The sequence below is a fragment of the Hemitrygon akajei genome, chromosome 12, assembly GCF_048418815.1.
Source record: "Hemitrygon akajei chromosome 12, sHemAka1.3, whole genome shotgun sequence".
Lineage (NCBI taxonomy): Eukaryota > Metazoa > Chordata > Chondrichthyes > Myliobatiformes > Dasyatidae > Hemitrygon > Hemitrygon akajei.
In genome coordinates, this window is record NC_133135.1 from 79280922 (window position 1) to 79302092 (window position 21171).

Below are 21171 nucleotides of genomic sequence, written 5' to 3' on the forward strand. Positions count from 1 at the left end.
GTCTTTTATTTCACCCTTTGCGCGGTAATAACTGGGGTTCCCCGTTCAGTGGGTATCCCGGGAATGCCAGTGCCTCCCACTACCAACACCAGAATACATCACTGCGTATGCTGAGCCCAGCCTGGTTCACTTCAAGGGCCGCTATATCCAGGCTGTGGCCTGCTTCCCCCTTGACTACCCCTCCGGAGAGGCCAAGTCAGTTCGTGTCCCTTACCTTCCGCCTTGGTGAGACGCAGGGCAGCGGCGACGACGACGACCGGTGTCAAAGAAAGCGGAGAGAACAGCAGCAGCGGAAGCCTCTCCCCGCAACCGGGCGGCTGGAGCGCAGGTCCCTCTTCTCTCGCGAGATCTGCGCAAACCACGCCCCTCCCCCGTCGCCTTGGCAACGAGGAGATCCATTGAGGCGTAATGAGCCCATTTATCACTGGGTAATGCGTGTCAGTGAACGGGCAACCTGGCATGGAGAGGTGAGCACGGGAATATGGGGGGAAACAGAGGGAACAATAGGGAAGGAAGAGAAATTGGGTGGTGGGAAATGGGGAAGGGGAATGTTAGAGATAACGAGAAATAGGGAATGAGTGGGATAGGTAGCCTGGGGGAAGTAAAATGGTGAATGGTAGTCGGTGATGTATCATCAATAACTCACGCTGAGACGTAGGAAGCGAGGTATCGGCTTTTATTGACTGGAAGAATGAACAACACTACATCCTGGGGAACGAGGCTGGGCAACAGGCCTCAGTCGCCTTTATACAGGGGTCTGTGGGAGGAGCCACAGGAGCAGTCAGCGGGGGTCTGTGGGAGGAGTCACAGGAGCAGTCAGCAGGGGGTCTGTGGGAGGAGCCACAGGAGCAGTCAGCGGGGGTCTGTGGGAGGAGCCACAGGAGCAGTCAGCAGGGGTCTGTGGGAGGAGCCACAGGAGCAGTCAGCAGGGGTCTGTGGGAGGAGTCACAGGAGCAGCCCAGACAGGTATATGTAGTTCACCACAGTCGGAAAAAGGGAATGAGAGATGAGATGAGTGGAGGGGGAATTGGGAATTAAGCACTGGGAGGGTGAGTTGTGATATGAATACTAAGGAGGGAATAAGGAATGCAGAGAGGATTGATGTGAATGGGGAGGGATAAAAGGGGATTGAGGAAATAGTGGGAATAAGCCAATGGGATGATGGGGCGGGGTGATTGGAAGTGATTGGGCTGATAGGAAATTGGAAAGTGGTGAGGTGATTGGGATGATGAGAATAGAAAGCAAAATGATGAGATGGGAGAAGAAGAATAAGCAGGTAATGAAGAGGGAAACTGGTCTATGATGAGAGAGGAATTGGAAATGAGAAGATGGATATATGGGAATGAGGCAATGGGGAAATTAAAAAATAGAAAAGATGGGGAATGAGGAGAGAAGGCAGTGAGGAAAAGGAGGGGGATGGAATTATTAGGAGAGGGAACTGAGAGGCAGAGGGTGCAAAAAGACGGAATATGGGGAAGGAAAGAAGTAAAGACATTTGGAGGATGGGGATTTGGAAAAGGGAAACTGAGGGAAAGGAAATGGCCATATGGAAATGGAACAAAGAGATAGAAGAATAAATGGATAAATGAGGAATAACACTGATAAAAGGAGAGTGGGTTTGGATGTACTAAGGAATAGAAAAAGAACATTGGAGAATGGCAAATTAATTTGAACTGAATGGAGGGAGCCAGAATTGTGGAGAGGGAGTCAGGTTAGCAAAGAAGTTGATTGGGGAGAGGGAGGTGTAAAGGTATAAAAAGGAGGGGAAAGAAGAGGAATGTGGTGAACATTAGGGACAGGACAGAAATCAGCTTGGGAATTGGGAATAGAATAAGTAAAAGAGAGGGATAGAGAGAATCAAAATTGAAGAGGAAAAATGAAAAGTCATACTGGAGAGAAGGAGATTGTAAAGAGGCATTAGGATAGAAAAAAAGGAGACAGGAAACTGTTTTGAGAAATGAGAAGTGTTTAGGAGACTATAAAAGAGATAGAGACTGGAATCTAAGTCAATGAAAAGAGTAAGTTGAATTAAACAGAAGAAGAAGGCAGTTTGGGACAAAATTTGCCTTTTAGCTTTCTCCATTGTAGGAAATGGTTATAAAAGAGAGAAAGAAATAACATTCATTATATCATCAGGGAAGTATGAAGTAACACACACTGAACACTTGGTAAATAAATTGTGCAAGTATATTTCAGTATTTTTTCAATTCAACAATTTATTTTGTTGAATACATTGGTTATTTTTAATTTGGCTTCTGATAAATAATGTTACTATTCTGTCATTTCTCAATGATTTCTCATTAGATCCCGTAGAGGCATGATATGGAGCTGGTAGCTGAAGACAAAAGTCCAAAGAGTTCTATTTATTATCCTGGTTCCATTTACTTACATGAATAAAAAACAGAAAGAGCTGGAGATGCTCAATAAATTTTGTGATGAGTTTGCATTCATGATATGATAAATAATGTCTTGCCTGAAGGAATCATTGTAGAGCAAATTGTAATATAAAAGGATAAGAATATCTAGGAACACAATTGATAAATAAAAACATCACATACTTTGCATAACCTGGGGGATTATCCCAGCAAGGCCATGCAAGTAGAAATTAGAAATAATAAAGGGACTAGACTACAGGGAAATCAATAGGGTTATAGTAGTAGGTGATTTTAAGTAATCTAATATTGATTAGAGTTGTTTTAGAGCTAAGGGATTAGATGGGGCAGGATTTGTTAAATATGTCCAGTTTTTTGAAGCAAAATTGGGAAGGCTGCACTTTCCAATTGACCATAATTTTAATGGTTTCAAGGTAGTCATGGAAAAAGATAGGATTAGTTCTCACATTAAAGTCCTAAAATGGGGGAAGGCTAATTTCAAATGCATCAGACAGAAATTCTCAAAATTTGTTTCTAGGAGAGACTGTTTGTAGGCAAAGGGAAGTATTTTAAAAATGAGATAAGAGTTTAGCACTAACTTGTTCCTGATAGAGTGAAGGGCGGTGCTGGCAAGATTATAAAACTTTGGTTGATGAAGGATGCTGAGGGCCTGGTCAGTAAAAATAAGCAGGTATTTGTTAGGTATAGGCCATCCTCAAGCAAGACCCTTGAGGAGTATAAGGGATGTAAGAATACAGTTAAATAAATTAGGAGTGCAAAAGTGGGTCATGAGATATTCCTGGTAGATAAGATAACATGAAATCCTAAAAGATTATACAAATATATTAAAAGTCAGAGGGTAGCTAGGGTTAGGTCCTTTAAAAATCAATGTGGTAATTTATATGTTGAGCCACAGGAAATGGGTGAGATCTTTAATGAATACATTGCATCTGCATTTACTGCAGAGAAGGACATAGAAGCTATTGAGTTCAATGGTGGAGACAGTGGTATTCTGGAGAATATCACCATTCCAAAGGAGCAAGTTTTGGAGGTCTTGAAATGCATAAAGATGAATAAATACCGAAGCAACACACATAGAATGCTCTAGAAACTCAACAGGTCAGGCAGCATCTATGGGAATGAATGAACAGTCGATGTTTCAGGCCGTGACCCTTTTTCAGGACTGAAAATGAAAGTGGAAGATGCCAGAATAAAAAGGTGGGGAGAAGGGAAAGAGGATAGCTAGAAAGGAATAGGTGCAGCCGGGGGGGAAAGGTAAAGGGCTGGAGAAGAAGAATCTGATAGGAGAGGTGTGTGGACCATTGGAGAAAGGGAGGAGGGGAAACAGGTAGAAGTGATAGGCTGGTGTGAAGAAGTAAAAGGCCAGAATGGAAAAAAGAAGAAAGGAGGGAGAGGGAATTTTTTTTTTATAACTGGAAGGGGCAATCAATATTCATGCAATCAGGCTAGAAGTTTCCCGGATGGTATATCTGCTATTGCCACTCCACCCTGAGGGTAGCCTGATAATGACACAAGAGGAGGGCATGGACTGATATGTCAGAACGGGAATGAGAATTGGAATTAAAATGTTTGGTCACTGAGAAGTTCTGATTTTTGCAGATGGAAAGGAGATGCTTTACAAAGCGGTCCCGCAATTTACAACGGGACTCAGGAATGTAGAGGAGGTGGCATCAGGAGCACTGGACACAATAGATGACCCCAGAAGATCTGCAGGTGAAATGTTGCCTCACCTGGAAGGATTCGTTGGAGCCTTGAATGGAGGTGAAGGAGGAGGTGAATGGGGAAGTGTAACACTTAGGCTGTTTGCAGGGATAAATGCCGGCAGGGAGATTGGTGGGAAGGGACGAATGGACAAGTGAATCGCAGAAGGAGCAATCCCTGTGGAAAGTGGAGGGGAGGAGAGCTATTTAGTGGTAGGATCCCTTTGGAGATGGTGGAAGTTGCCGAGGATGATGTGTTGGATATGGAGGCTCAAAGGGAACTCTATCACTGTTAAGGTAGTGGGAAGATGGGGTGAGCCTGATGTTGGGGAAATGGAGGAACTGTGGGTGAGGGCAGCATCAATAGTAAAGGGGGGAAAACCTTGTTCTTTGAAGAAGGAGGATATCTCTGAGAAAGCCTGGGAACAGAGGCAAAGGAAATATATTCCTGATGCCTAATCCAAGTGTGTCTGAGGATGTTTTAGGAAGCAAGAATATTGTAACTTTGTTAGCCATTGTGAGGTGGCAGAAGACTGTGATGTACCTAATGTTGTGTTGTTATTTGAGAAAGGCAGTAAGGATAAGCCAAGGAACTTTAGGCTGGTGAACAATGCATAAGTGGTGGGAAGATTATTGGAAAGGATTCTGACAGAAAGCATTTATTTACATTTGGAAAGGCAGGGACTGATTAGGGACAGTCAGTGTAGTTTTGTATATGGCAAACCATGTTTCCTGAATCTGACTGAGCTTTTTAAAGGGGTGACCGAAAGAATTAATGAGGGCCAGGAGTTAGATGTTGTCTCCATGGACTTTAGCAAGGTATTCTGACAAGGTCCTACATAATCTGAAGGTTTGGAACACATAGGATCCAGGGTGAGCTAGCCATTCAGAAACAGAATTAGCTTTCTGGTAGGAGGCAGAGGGTGGTAGTGGAGAGTTATTTTCAGATTGGAGGGCTGTGACCAGTTGTGTGCTGTGGTGATTGATGCTGGATTCTCTTTTGTTTGCGATTTAGATTAACGATTTGGAATATAGGTGCCATGATTTAGTAAGTTTGCAGATGACAACAAAATTAGTGGTGTAGTTGACAACGAGCATTACCTAGGGTTGCAACCAAGAAAGTAAACAAAGGAATGGCAGGAAGTTAACAGATAATTACAAAGTGATGCATTTAGGAAGTGAAAGATGGGCAGGACAGAAGCAGTAAATACCACTGTCCAGTGCTGTTGAACAGAGATCTTGGGATATGAGTGGCAATGCAGGTAAACAGGTTGGCAAAGCTGCATCTGGTATGCTTGGCTTCATTGCCCAAGGTACTGAGTACAAGAGTTGGGGTGTCAAGTTATTCCATACTGTACTATGTGCAGTCTGGTTGCTAAATTACAGGAAATGTGGAGAAGTTGCAGAAAGGATTCACAAGAATGTTGACTAGATTGAAGCGCTTGAGTTAGAAAGAGGTATTGGATAGGCTGAGCAAAAGAGGCTAAGAGTTGACATGATAGAAGTATATCAGAATTAGAATTAGGTTTACTATCGCCGGCACATCATGAAATTTGTTGTCTTTGCGGCAGCAGTACAAAGCAATACATAATAGAGAAAAAATGTGAATTACTGTAAATATATATATAAATAGTTAAATTAAATAAGTAGTGCAAAAATAGAAATAAAAAAGTAGTGAGGTTGAATGGCAGAGGGGAAGAAGCTGTTCCTGAATCACTGAGTATGTGCCTTCATGCTTCTGTACCTCCTTCCTGACAGTAGCAATGAGAACAAGACATGACCTGGGTGATAGGGGTCCTTAATGATGGACACCGTCTTTTTGAGGCATCGCTCCTTGAAGATACCGTGGATGCTCTTGAGTCTAGTGCCCATGACGGAGGCATAGATGGGGTAGATGGCAATGTCTGGTTCCCATGGTAGGGGTGTGGAAAATGGGAAATTGTAGATTTAAGGTAAGAAGGAGGATATTTAAAGAGGAACTAAGGGGTAAATCTTTAACACGAAGATTAGCTGCTATCTGTAATGAGCTGCTTGAGTAGACAGGAATAGTAACTATATCTAAGATGCATCTGGCAAATACATGAATGAGCAGGGCATAGAGGGGTATTCATGCAGATAAATAGGGTTAGTATAGAGAGGCATGATTATTGGCATAGACTCAACAGGCCAAAGGGCCTGTTTCTTTTGTTATGATATGGCAACAATGAATATAGAATTGAGACAGGTTTTTTATAAACAAAAAACATTTATTTAAACTCAGCTCAACAACAAATGAAAAGTAAACAAACGACTAACTTAACCAGAAGTTAACTGCTGTACGGCAACTTGAACAGTTCTTAAAGTGATAAATGCGAACACAGTTCTTAAAAATGGTAAATGCGAAAGTCCAAATGATTTACACAGTCAATTAGGAGAGACTTTCCTAAAGTAACAAATTCCTCGACGATGTGACATTACTGCTGATCCCAGCCGAAATATGCCTTGCCCGAAGGGTTTACGATGAAGAAAATGAAAACGACTTAAAGAACTGACCTTTTCCTTGACCAATAGCGCTGCCCCAATCCTTTCTGCTCGTACAGCAGGGATTATCTCGGATGCAGGTTACTATCTCTTTGAATGAAGATTAAGTAAGTTTGATCCTGTATTACCGCCAATGACACCAACTTTACTCGATCCTTTGGGTTTTCTGTACTTCGGTAAAGTCTTCACTCTCCGACTGGACTAAAGCTAGCAGTGTTTTGGTGAAACTGCCGGCAATAACCTTAAGATAGAAAGTAAAACTCCACTTTAAAACACGTTCTGCAAAACTTTGCCACATCTTTCCTCAAACCAGGCCAGTAAAAATGTTTAAAAACCTTGTCCACAGTTTTCTTCACCCCTTGATGTCCACCCAAGGGCACACTATAGGCTAAAGTTAAAATCTCATTTCGATAAACTTTAGGAACTACTACCTGGTGAACTACCTTCCATTCATCATTTGCAGGAATTGTAGGTGATCTCCACTTCCTCATCAACACTCCTTTCTCAAAATAATATCCTACTGGCACCTTATCAATTTCACTATCCGGAAGAGCTTTTTCCTTTAATTTGATAATCTCAGGGTCTCTACTCTGCTCTGCTATCATCTCTTTCCGAGACAGAGACAAATCTTCCGGGTCAGACTTACTCCAAGAATCTTGTTTAAACAATGAAGGTAAGAAAGTTTCTGACACATCCTCAAAATTCGAATCCTGAGTTGAACAGTCATGGGTAACAACCTCATTCTGCACATCAAGCTTCTTAGCCATAGCTCGAGTTACAACACAGGAGGGATCTGTGTTAGAATCCATCTGTGGTTTCTCTGACTTTATTGTCAATTGCACTTCAGGAAAAACTTGTCCATCTGCCAAGTCATTTCCTAACAATAAACAAATATCATTCATGGGTAAGCTAGGTTGTAGTCCTACTTTAACAAGTCCTGTAGCTAACCCTGACCTTAAATTTACTCTATGCAAATATACAGGCATAAGGGCACTCCCAACACCTCATATATAGTTTACCTCACTAGTGTCAAAGACTCATCATTAAACTTTAACACACTGTCTAACATTAGTGATTGAGAAGCCCCAGTATCCCTAAGGATTTTTATTGGCACCGGAGTGGATCCCTCTTTCAAGGATACAAATCCTTCGATATAAATTGATCGTATCCCCTCTTAACTTGGTCAGACACTGAAAAAGCTTCATTTGTATTTATTGAACCCTGTGAATTTACAGGTGTTTCAGTATGTTGCACACAAGCATCTGGGATTGCTTCCTTTTTCAATTGGAAACAGTTAGCTATTACATGACCAGGTTTCTTACAATAATTACAAATGGGACCAAACTGTCTTTCCTTCACAGGTTTTCCTTCATCCTTACCTTTCTCACTAATTTCTGATTTAATTTCTGGTTTACCTTGACTCTCTGTGCTATTTTTCCTTTTAAAAGTTCTGCCCTGAAGAAATTTATTCTTGTGGATTAAAGCATACTCATCAGCTAATTTAGCAGACCCCTGCAATGTAGCATTGTCCCTCTCATTTAAGTATGTCCTTACTTCAACAGGGATGCTCCTTTTAAGTTCCTCCATTAAAATCAACTCTTTCAATTTATTATAGTCCCCATTTACACTTTTAGAGGAAACCCATCTCTCAAAACACACAGCTTTATCATAGGCAAATTCCACATGTTTTTTCCACAGATTTCTTCAAATTTCTGAATCTTTCTCTATATACTTCCGGAACCAGTTCATACACTTTTAGTATGTGCTGCTTCACAATATCATAATCAAGTGCTTGCTCAGCAGTTAAAGCTGTATAAACTTGTTGTGCCTTGCCTGTAATTACACTCTGTAACATCACTGGCCATTTCTCTTTCGGCCACTCTAAAATCAGAGCAACAGTTTCAAAATGTTGGAAATATTCCTCTACTTCTGTTTCATTAAATGGAGGAGCCAATTTAATTTCCTGACTAACAACAAACGTTTTTCCCGAACCAGAGGACTGATCACCGGACCTTAATTCTGCCATCGCAAGTTCAAATTCCCTCTTTTTATTTTCAGCTTCTAACCGACTTAGTTCCAAGTTAGCTTCCAATTGTTTCTGTTTTAACTCAGCTTCTATTCTAAGCTTTTCTAACACTACCTGTTCCAGGTGTAACTGGATCACTCCTTTACTTACAGGGAAAGTATTTAACACCACTTCATCAAAAACACCAGAATCTATATAGTGTTATGCAATTTTCCTCTGAATTACAGGCTTTGTTGTAACCTTTGAAATACCTTTAAGTTCCAACCTGCTAGCAATCTCAGATACATCACTCTTTTTCGCCTTTGCTAGTTGCCGAATACTACCCACAAACCAATCAAACAAAGAATCGACTATTTCCCTTTACCAAAACAGACTGATAAGTAAACAAGCACTTAAGCACAAAACAGGACATTTCCCAGATGAGCCCCAGTTGTTATGATACGGCAACAATGAATATAGAATTGAGACAGGTTTTTTATAAACAAAGAAACATTTATTTAAACTCAGCTCAACAACAAATGAAAAGTAAACAAACGACTAACTTAACCAGAAGTTAACAGCTGTACGGCAACTCAAACAATTCTTAAAGCGATAAATGTGAACGCAGTCTTAAAGCGATAAATGCGAACACAGTTCTTAAAAGTGGTAAATGCGAAAGTCCAAATGATTTACACAGTCAATTAGGAGAGACTTCCCTGAAGTAACAAATTCCTTGACGACGTGATGTTACTGCTGATCTCAGCCGAAATATGCCTTGCCTGAAGGATTTACGATGAAGGAAATAAAAACAGCTTAAAGAACTGAACTTTTCCTTGATGAATAACGCTGCCCCAATCCTTTCTGCTCTTACAGCAGGGATTATCTCAGATGTAGGTTACTATCTCTTTGAACGAAGATTAAGTAAGGTCGATCCTGTATTACCGCCAACAATACCAACTTTACTTGATCCTTCGGGTTTTCCGTACTTCAGTAAATTCTTCACTCTCCGACTGGACTAAAGCTGGCAGTGTTGCAGCAAAACTGCCGGCAATAACCTTTGAGACTTAAGATAGAAAGTAAAACTCCACTTTAAAACAAAACTGCGTCATGAGACGAATACACAGCATAATGGAGTAACTGACAAATTTAACAACAAACTGACCTGCGTCATAGCAAGGCTTTCCCATTTTATACCTGTTGGAAGAGGCCATCACATGACCTCTCACTGGCGGGAAAATTACATCATGTGACGTCACACTGGCAGGAAATTACATCACCCCACCATCACAAGACCATTACATCATGCTCACCAGATACTCAATTACATCATGGTCATAAGACAGTTACAAGATACCTACGGCGTATGTAACACTATGCAGTACAACCCTATAACAAGAAATGGAGAAGATCATTCAGTTCTTTGAACCTCCCAAGCAATTGATTTACAGTAGGTCTTATATACTTTTACAAATTCTTAACAAATTCAAAATTAAACTTTTCGCAGTCAGAAAGGCGAAGTTGCCAGGAAAGGAAAAGGGAAAGCTAACACCAGCGGAGTCCTGTCCTTATGCAGTGCCCAGATCAGAGTCGTGACTTAATCTCTTACATCAGAGTGAGAAGCTCAAGATATCATGGCCAACCCTCAATGCTGTCTCCGGTATTTTTTGGATTATGTTATTGCCCCAGTGAGAGACCACAAGGGTGTTTGCATCTTGCCCATGATAGGTATTGATAATTGAACCAATCACCACCACTCTGTTAGTTGCATCAACCTGGACTGAAAAGAACAGCAACTAATTAACCGCAAACTCAAGGTATTCTTCACACTTTAAGGAAAAAAGACTGCACAATTAAGGCCTGACAGCCAAGGCCTACCAACAATCTTAAGATCTCGAAAAATGGTGGCTGGAAAAAGAGCAAAGTATAAGCAATGAACTGAAATAATATACAGGTTTCCCCCACAATCTGAAGGTAAAGCGTTCCTATGAAACTGTTTGTCATCTGAAATGTCGTAAAGCGAAGAAGCAATTACCATTAATTTATATGGGAAAAATTTTTGAGCATTCCCAGACCCAAAAAATAACCTACCAAATCATACCAAATAACACATAAAACCTAAAATAACACTAACATATAGTAAAAGCAGGAATGATATGATAAATTTATGCCCTATATAAAGTAGAAATATTGTAGAGTACAGTGTAGTTTCACTTATCAAACTCGGGAAGGCAGCGAGCCAAAATCGATTTGCAGAAAAGAAATAGGCACATATACGCATACCTACGTACGTACATGCATGTGCAAACTGCCCGCAAAAGGCTTCACGGTCATTGTAGTCTTTCTTGGGGTAAACACACGTATAAAGTGGGCGTCTTTTTTTCTTAAAAGTGAAAATCCTCTTTGGTTGGCGAAAACAGCTACTAATGTAGGTCTTTCGTAACAGCGAGTTGTCGTAAATCGAACATTCAAAAAGCGTGGGCCACCTGTATATAAACAGATGATAATTACAATATGCCTGGATTAATCAACACTGACAAAGTTTGCAGATTCAGATTCATTTATCATGTGTACATTGAAGCATACAGTGAAATGTGTCATTTGCATTAACAACCAATGCAACTTAAGGATTTGATGGGAGCAGCCCACAAGTGTCGCCACATATTTCAGGACTAACATAGTATGGGCACAATTTTCCAAAGAACAACAGAAACAACAGCAGCAAAGCAAGCCCCTTTCCCACCCACTCACAGACAGACCCGTAACCCCAGGGCAGACCGCCTCTGGGTCTCCAGCCTCCATTCCCTGGCTCCAGACTCTCAGACTTGGACCTCCAATTTCCAGTTCCTGGCCTAGAGTCACAGACATCAGGCCCCCAACTTCCAGGCTCGCAACCCAGGGTGTCCCACCTTTGGGTCTTGAACTCCAGACTTGCAGACTTCTATCTTTGACCTCCTGTATCAGTCCCAGGACTTGTTGATTAAGGGACTTTGAAAACCAGGCCTCAACTCTGGACTGAATTTAAAACAGAAGCTGATAGGTTCTTGGTTAGTCAGGGCATCAAAGGTTATGGGGAGAAGGCAGGAGATTTGGGTTGAGGGGGATAATAATCAGCCATGATTGAATAGCAGAAAAGACTCAATGAGCCAAATTGTCTAATTCTGCTCTTATGTCTTATGGACTCACACAGACCTCTGACCCTGGGACTTGCCAACCCGGAGGCTTACTGGTCATCGTGCCTCCTGCTCTCACGAACCTCCAACCCTGGGACTCACTGACCTGAGGAAGGGTGGGGGGGTGTGGTCATCAGTCCTTTTCCTCGGGGCCTGCCAACCACAGTCCTTAACCGGGGAGTTCTCCGAAGAAGACTCCTTTCACTGCCTCCTGCCCCTGACTTCTTTACTGCCCCTAATCTCTAACTCTCTTTCATCACTGTCCCCAAAACCAGTCCTACGGACCTAAAGAAAAATAACCAAGTCTGGACCAGCTCAGTGCCATCTTGACTGGAAGATTCAGAAAAATTTATAGCCCAAATACCAAAGGATATATCCTAAAAATGGAGGAGATCTTATTAAAGATAGAAAAATTATTTAGTGGCTACTAGAAGAAATCTTCATCTGAGACTGACCTTGGCTTGATTTTCTTTGACTTCATTCCATAACATGCTACTGAGTGCAATATGGCCATCATTCCAGATGGTCTGCAGACACATCAAAGCACTGGAAAGGTACTAGTATTACAGTCTCTGTATGATCTTCCAAATCCTTTGGCAGGATAAGCAAACCAGTATTTGTGTCCTCTTCCAGGCCAACAACCCCAGCACTGAGAGTGTATTTGCACACAACCAATTCTAATGGATAGGGCCCATTGGTCACACGTTTCCAAAACTGGAACTATACTTTGACCTCTGCAAGAGCAAGGGAATAAAGAAAGTGCTTTGAGGATGTTTTCAGACCCACCCTAGGGAAAGAAAAACTGTAACTTTCTCATCTACCCATAGTAATCACTGACTGATCAGGGGGTATCACCATTCTGGTAGGCACAAAGAACTTCATGTCTTTTTATTAGATCATACAAAATTTGATGATTGAAAATACTGAAAGGAGTTTTCCACCTCCCAAGCTACCCACTCATTTACCCACCAAGCACCTGCTATTCCACTTGTCGCTAGTCTGCAGATTCCATATAGACCTTGACAACTACCAATGAAGCCACAGAATGGTTTGGAAGCAAGTTATCCTGAAACTAAAGGGAATTGGAAGACCTTTAGGCCATGTATCTCTTACAGCTGAGAAGAACAGTAGTTTGTTGCTGGACTATTCTGATAGCTGCTTTTAGCTGGTTCAATACTCATTCTGACTTACACACAAGTGAAGTGTCTACATATAGTTGACTTCTCTGTACTGCAAGAGCACTAAGCTGAGAAATATAGTGGAGTGTCCCTGCTGCTGCAACATACAGTGCTCATTGGTACTTCAGGAAGAAAATGTGTTTTTAAAGACTATGACTGTGGATGGAAATTGAACAGCTTGAAGAGCAACATGATACTTCTGTATTTTTGCAGGAACTGCTTTTGTGATGCAGTAAAAATGCAAAGATAAACACATTTTCGAAATTCTGATTAAGAGGGTCCTGAGCTTAATTGTGTTGTAAGATTGCATTGCAATTAGTATAATAATTTTAACCTTTTTGATGCAATTAACAGTGGAAGCTCAGCGGGTTGTCTTACTGAGCATCCTGAGCAGCTGCGTCACTGCCTGGTTCGGAAATTGCACCATCTCGGATCGCAAGACCCTGCAGCGGATAGTGAGGTCAGCTGAGAAGATCATCGGGGTTTCTCTTCCCGCCTTCACGGACATTTACACTACAAGCTGCATCTGCAAAGGAAACAGCATTATGAAGGACCCCATGCACCCCTCATACAATTTCTTCTCCCTCCTGCTGTCTGGGAAAAGGCTCCGAAGCATTCAGGCTCTCACAACCAGACTATGTAACAGTTTCTTCCCCCAAGCTATCAGACTCCTCAATACCCAGAGTCTGGACTGACACCTTGCCCTATTGTCCTGTTTATTATTTATTGTAATGCCTGCACTGTTTTTGTGCACTTTACGCAGTCCTGTGTAGGTCTGTAGTCTAGTGTAGCTTTCTCTGTGTTGTTTTTTTTTTACGTAGTTCAGTCTGATTTTTGTACTGTGTCATGTAACACCATGGTCCTGAAAAAGTTGTCTCATTTTTACTATGTACTGTACCAGCAGTTATGGTCGAAATGACAATAAAAGTGACTTGACTTGATTGCTCTGTACAAGTAACGACTTCTGAGTTCCAGAGAGCATTTGACAATAACGTATCTTTATATGAAAATATGATCAACAGATACTTGGTTATGATGAATTTCAACACTTTATATGACTTTATATGACATCAGGGAAATTGTCTATTTTGCCTGTTGAAGGTCTTGAAACCGTCTAGAAAATTGTTATACAGTGTGCTGTGTCAGCAAAAGTCCCTGATTTCATCACTAATCTGAATTTCAAAACTATGGCAGGAGTAAATTTACAAATGGTTCAATTTAATAGCAGAGAATATATGTAGTATATAACCTGAAATTCTTACTCTTGACAGACATCCACAAAACAGAAAAAAATCCCAAAGAATGAATGACAGAAACATCAGAACCCCAAAGCCCCCATTGCCCTTCCCATGCACAAACAGCAGCAAAAGCATTGACCCTCCCCCTCCCCCCACTTGCACAGCAAGAGCACCGACCTTCCCCCACCATGCAAGCAATAGCAAGAGACCTTGGTCTAGACTCCGTCAAAAACTACAGTCCATCCCAACACTTTGGTATCTCAGATAGCCTCTCTCTCACTAGCGAGAGGACCAACAGGCTCTCACTCACCATCAAAAAAAAGAGAGAGAGGGTGGCTCAACTACAGGGGTCATCTTCACCCGGCCTGCTGCTTCTATGTTTCAGTCTCCCACAATGCTTCAGTTGCGCTATTAGCAAGGAACCAGGTCATCAAAGGGGCCCACCTAGAGATAGCGAAACATTAGGCCATGGAGAACCATAGATTATGCTGTAACTGTAGATCACAGATCACAGGACTCAGCCACCTTGAAAAGAAAAAAAAAGACATGAGAAAAAAAGAATAAGCTGTTTCACAGATGAACTGAGTGAAGTCACCTGGGTATATAAAAACTTCTGGCGCCATCTTTTCTGCTACCAAAGCACTTTTTAGATTTTTACTAATTATCTTTTGAGCAGAGCATCAAAATTAGGACCAGAATTTTGACATAAAATCCCTTACTCCTATTGAACAATCACACTGAGATAAACTGGATACATATGCATACACATATACAGGTATATATACATACATATACACACACACAAATTTCTATTATTGTTATGTACAAATTCTTGTTTAATGGTTATTTTGTCAATTATTCAACCAGCTTTAAATCTTTAAATACCATTATGAGTCCATCTTAAATATATAAACTTAATATATGAACTTGATGTGTTAAAGACTTGAGTCTCATCAAGTCACTATTGACTTATGCTTCAGTCAGAAGTTAAATAACTAATTCTACTTTTGGATTGTTTGCTGCTTCTTCAACTTGATTTTCCCAGCATTTAACATTTGATTTTTAACCTAAATTCAATATTTCCCTTGCTTTGCCATTCTTGCATCCTATCATTGATAAATACATTTGTGGTTCACTCATATTGAAGTATGAAGTAGCTTCCTTGGTCAAAGTAGTTCCATGCTCTATGATCCTATTGAAAGGCAGTGAAGGTTCAGGGGATATATGATCTACACCTTAGAAGATTTTTGCTTTTGGTCCATATCTAAAAGTTAATGTTCAATATGCCCAACCTGCTCATTGGTAACTATAGGGCACTAATAGAATTTTGCACTATTACCAGACACAGATTTGAATAGCTGATATGGTCCTGCATTGCCCATACTGGTGGTTTGAAAGTATGGAAAATTACAAGCCACAATTTTCAGCGTACAACTACGTTCTCTCTGATTAGAGCCACTTGTAGATGGGACAAAGGAATTAATAGCCCTGGAAACCACTGAATTAAAGTTGAAAATGTCCATGGTAAAAAGAGTGAGTATATAATTAGAAACTCAAAAGTTGGGGCTGAAATTGGTCAATAAGGTTAATTTTATGCTTCTAAAATTTAATTTATTTAAATAGACTGTTGATGTTTCAGGAAAAGAGCAGCAAAATCAAGGGAATGACAATAACTTACTGCAATTTGATTAATTTCCAGATTGTCTTTCAAAATTATTCATGGACATCAGGAAGGATATGACCTTTGGACTACAGCTGACTGGAAAATGCCCGGGGAACCACCAACTGAAGAATAGCACATTCTACCACAAAGAAAGCAAGCGCCTCTCCTTTCTTAGAAGTTTGCGAAGATTTGGTATGTCATCTAAAAATCTGACAAACTTCGGTGGGTGCACAGTGGAGAGTATACTGACAGGTTGCATCATGGCCTGGTATGGGAATACCAATGCCCTTGAATGAAAAAGCCTACAAAAAGTACTGGATACATCCCAGTCCATCACAGGTAAAATCCTCCCCACCATTGAGCACACCGACAAGGAGCACTGTTGCAGGAAAGCAGAAATCAACAAAGACGTCCACCATGTAGGCCAGTGGTCCCCAACCTCTGGGCCGCGAAGCATGTAGGAGTGCAGCGGTAGCCGGCGTGCACCCAGCACATCTTTAAGAAAATATCCAAAATAAACAAGCTAATTCATTAGGTGCCGCCTGGCACGTAAACATCGGCCAGATCAGAGGCAATTAATTGGCAATTCTTCTGATTCCAGCACAGGCTAATCTCAACACAGACAACAAACCTCGTATCCAAGGAATCAGTCCGGCGAATCTTTGCTGCATTCCTTTATTTACAAGTATAGGACAGATATTGTTGGTGGTCAAGAATCAAAGTTTATAGCAGGAGCCAAAAGCAATTGCTTCAGTCCTCAATATTTAATTCAACAAAAGTTATGCTCACTCAGCACAAGATAATCCAGAGATATTGGGAGAGAGGTGAAAATGAGGTAACAGTGAATGTCAACAGCATGCAAACTGATATGAAGGATTTTGTTGAGGGAGATTGAGATGTGAAGAATTAACATGAGTATCATTATAAACTGAGAAATTATCTGTGGTGATATTAATGGAAAACATTTCACACATCTGTTTGATATTTGACATTTTAACACATTAGTTAACTTTATTTAAGGTGGATTAATGCTACAAAGATCACCATCAGAAATTAATTGACTGTCTAGTAATATTGATTGACATTTGTAATTTCTATACTATAATAATAATTGTCATTTCAGCCTTTTGCTTTCATTGATTTTTTTCACAGTTAGGTTATTATTCCACCTAACCACACTTATAATGGTCTCATTTCTAAAGGAGAACAAACGCCTATTTAGTATAAATTCACACAAGGAATAGTTCTTAAGAGCTTCAAATTCTCTGTGTGGATGTATGCAAAATTGTAACATTTTAATTTAAATTTCAGTGTTTTTTCTCAGTGCTCATTTGCCATGACAGCAGGAGACTGTGCATCTCACAGAAGTCCCATTCATGACAATGAAAATCACCTCTCCTGACAGTTTTCTGAGGAAAGCTGGTGTGTTGACGTGATCCATCTTGCATTTGCCAGAAATATGAAATAAATCGGTTCTACTTACTCAGGCTACCAATAAATTAAGCACAGAAAGTGTGATAACTCACTGGGGTATTCAATGACAGATACTTATTTATGGTTAGGATCCAGTAACATACTACTGTTTTTGATTTACAGTAATATATGCTACCGGCTGTTGCTGCATTCAAAATGCTGTATTCAATTCTTTTGGCCCTAAGCAATGCTCTAGGAGTCAGTCTATAGCTGTTATAAGATATGTACCATATACCTTTAGTGTACAGTCTGACTGCTGTCAAAGGCCTTTAAACTGTTGTAATGTCCCTGATGTTCAGTGGCATTTTAAAACTGTTTAAAAGCAGTCAAGTAGAATTTGAATCAGGTTTATTGTCACTGGCATGCCATATGTCTTATAATTTGTTGTTTTGTGGCAGCAGTGCAGTGTAAGACAAAAGAAAGCTACAATAAACACAGAATTTTGCCTCTTTTTTTGCACTGCCTATTTAATCTAATTATATATTTCTTATTGTAATTTATAGTGTTTTTCATTATGTAGCAATAAGAAGATGGCACGTCCTAGCTGATGGAGTCCTTAACAATGGATGTCACTTTTTGAAGAGGATCTTGATGCTGGGAAGCCAGTGCCTAAGATGGAGCTGGCTGAGTTTACAACTTCCTGCAGCTTTGTCTGATCCTGAGCAGCAGTCCCTTCCATACCTGATGGTGATGCAAAGAGCTGGAATGCTCTCCATTCTAACTAGAAATCTGCTAGTGTACTTGGTGACATACCAATTCTCCTAAAACTAATGAAATATAACCACAGTCAGGCCTTCTTTCTAATTGCATCAATATTTTGGGCCCATGATATATTCTGAGATGTTGACATCCAGGAAATTGGAACTGCTCACCCTTACTATTTCTGATCCCTTGTTGAAGACTGGGGTATGTTCCCTCAACTTCCCCTTCCTATAGTCCACAATCAACTCCTTGGTCTTACTGATGCATTGTGAAAGGTCATCGCTATTACACCACTCAACCAACTGATCGATCTTGTTCCTGTGTGCCTCCCTGTCACCGTCTGAAATTCTGGCAAATATTGTTGTGTCATTGGCAAATTTATAGATGGCATTTGAGCTGTGCTTAGCCACACAATCTTGGGTGTAGAGAGAGTACAGCATGAGCTAGGAGTGCAGACTTGAGGTGCACTAGTGTTGATTGTCAGTGAGCCTCAACTTCTATATTTGAACATGGTAAAAGTGGAAATCAAGAGACTATTGACATTAATTCTTTGCTCATCTACAGGCAGCACTGATTTTTTACTGTCCTCTACATCATCCTTAAATGAAGAATAAATTAAGGTAGAAGTGAATTTTTGTAACTTAAATACCCTCAAAGTGTTATGCTTTGTACAGTTGCTTGGAAAGAGCTGTTGAGTTTTGATGTTTGTTATCAAAACTTTATCACTGTATCTTTTCCGACCTTACTCCCACCTGCTGTAAATTTACTGTAAGTAGTCAACAGTCCCACTATTATCGCATCAGCGATTTACAGGGCAGTATGAGGCAAGTATTCCAGTATCTTTTTGCACGGTGATCTGATAATCCTACATATGATTATTATAAAGTCTTAATAAAAGGAAGAATGTGTTATGTATTTTGATGTTGTGAAGCTGTACTTGAAGTAACAAAGTGTCAATTTGTCTGTCACAAAATGGAACCTGTAATGGACCAGAGTGCTTTACTAATAGTGTTCATGCAACATTATGCCAATGGACCTTGAGTATATGAGAAACTGCAGAAAGACAAAACAGAATTGGTCCCTGAAAGAATGCCGAGCACACTAATTAAGCAGACTAACAAAATGGACCCTGTCCTTGAATCCTTGAACCAGCATGTGTAGATAACTCCTGTGTATAAACAAGTGACTATGCTGTTTGTTTTTTCCAAAGCTATCACTGGCTCTTGTGTGGTGATGGTCTTCCCTTGCAGTAAGTAAACATAAATGCACTTATGACTGAACCACCCTGAGTTAATTGTTGCTTATTACACAACCTAGCAGAGAGGTGTTCAATATTTTGATGTGAAAAATGACCAATAAGATCACTTAAAATGATTGTTAATTGCATTTATTCTTTGCTACTTTATTTAAAAATAAGCTTGTTTTACTCATAAAACAGAGTTAGAAGTGCAGCTTGTGGCTATTTTAAGCAAGTATCATGAAGAAGGCAAGGAAGTTGAACTCAAAGCAACACGCAAAAGGTGCTGGAGGATCTCAACAGGTCAGGCAGCATCAATGGAAATGAATAAACAGTCAATGTTTTGGGCAGAGATCCTTCTTCAGGACTGGAAAGGAAGGGAGAAGGATGTTGAAGTAGCTGGATTACTCTTACACTGAACCAGAATTAACTCAATGGGCAAAATGCCCTCCTTCCACTCTGTAACCATTCCATCATATTGTGATGTTGGTGTTGATAAATTCTGGGAAGTGCCTAATCGAATTTCAATAGTGATGTGACAAGCGGGAAATAGTTGTTTCACTCCAACAGAACCAGTTTTTAATTACTTCCATGGGAAAAATAATTAGGCAATTGAATTTCTTGGCCTGGCCTATATTATTTTTCAGACATCTGTTTCTGTACTTTAAGATTTCATTGCTTCACCCTGATGTGTGTAACATCAAAATCTAGCCAAAATTCTATTATTCTAGCCAGACAAAAGAGTGAGACACAAGCTTGCAACTAGTTTTAAAGGTTGCTCTAGTGCTCATAAAGCTATTTGAAATTTTACACCCACTTAAGATAGTGTGATTTTAAAAAATATCTTTGAAAACACTTTTATGATCTGAGATTTATCTTTACTGTCAAAGATCACCGGTATGATAAATTGACTCAGGTTCCAGTGCAATAAATCCAGAAGTTAAACATAAGAAATAGGAGCAGGTGTAGGCCATCTGGCCTGTCGAGTCTGCTCCTCCATTCAATAAGATCACGGCTGATCTGGCGATGGACTCAGCTCCATTTACCTGCCTTTTCCCCATGGCCCTTATTATGCAAAAATCTATCTACCTATATCTTAGATAAATTTAATGAGGTATCCTCTACCGTTTCCATAGGCAGAGAATTCCATGGATACACTACTTATTTATTTAATTTAATTTAGAGACATAGTATGGTAACAAGCCCTTCTGGCCCAATGAACCCACAATACCTAATTACATCAATTACACATTTAACCTACTAACCCATACAACTTTGGAATGTGGGAGAAAACTGGAACACACGGAGAAAACCCACGCAGTCACAGACAATGGAGGGAGTTGAATCCGGGTCACTAGTGCTGTAATAGTGTTGTGTTAACCATTATACTATCGCGACACTCTCTGGGAAAAGTAGCTTTTCCTCATCTCAGTCCTAAATTTATTCCCCTAGAATTTGAGGCCATGTCCCCTAGTTCTAGTCTCATATCAGTGGAAACAACTTTCCTGCCTCTCTTATCTATCCCTTTCATAATTTTATATGTTTCTATATGATTCACTCTCATTCTTCTGAATTCCAATGAGTATAGACCTAGGAGACCCAATCTCTCTTCATGGGTGAAACCCCTTATCTCCAGAATTAACCTGGTGAACCTCCTGTGCTCCTCCTCCAATCTCTTTCCTCAAGTAAGAAGATCAGAACTGCACTCAGTCCTCCAGGTGCAGCCTCATTGGAACCCTGTACAGTTCCAACATAGCCTCTCTGCTCTTAAATTCAATCCTTCTAGCAATAAAGGCTAACATACTGGATATTGCAACCCATGTATGTCCTCAGATGGGCTACTTGCTCTTGACAAAGGCAGAACGTGTCATGTGATAAGGTTATTTCATTTG

At 40.4% G+C, this 21171-nt stretch overlaps 1 protein-coding gene and 1 long non-coding RNA gene across 3 annotated transcripts in view; one reads left to right on the top strand and one right to left on the bottom strand.

Annotated features, from left to right (window-relative positions):
• Window positions 1–348, bottom strand: part of vamp4 (vesicle-associated membrane protein 4) — a 99339-nt gene extending 98991 nt beyond the window's left edge. The window contains exon 1 of the mRNA XM_073063581.1: window positions 215–348. The gene's annotated coding sequence lies outside the window, so the exon portion shown is untranslated. The remainder of the gene's footprint in view (window positions 1–214) is intronic.
• A 12-nt stretch (window positions 349–360) lies between these two features.
• Window positions 361–19938, top strand: LOC140737252 (uncharacterized). Of its 2 annotated transcripts, XR_012101090.1 has the most exons (4): window positions 361–467; window positions 3993–4154; window positions 15904–16206; window positions 17861–19938. It is a non-coding gene; the product is annotated as an uncharacterized lncRNA (long non-coding RNA). The 2 variants fall into 2 exon arrangements; XR_012101089.1 differs by lacking the exon at window positions 17861–19938 and having other exon boundaries at window positions 363–467; window positions 15904–17788.
• The last annotated feature ends 1233 nt before the right edge of the window (window positions 19939–21171 follow it).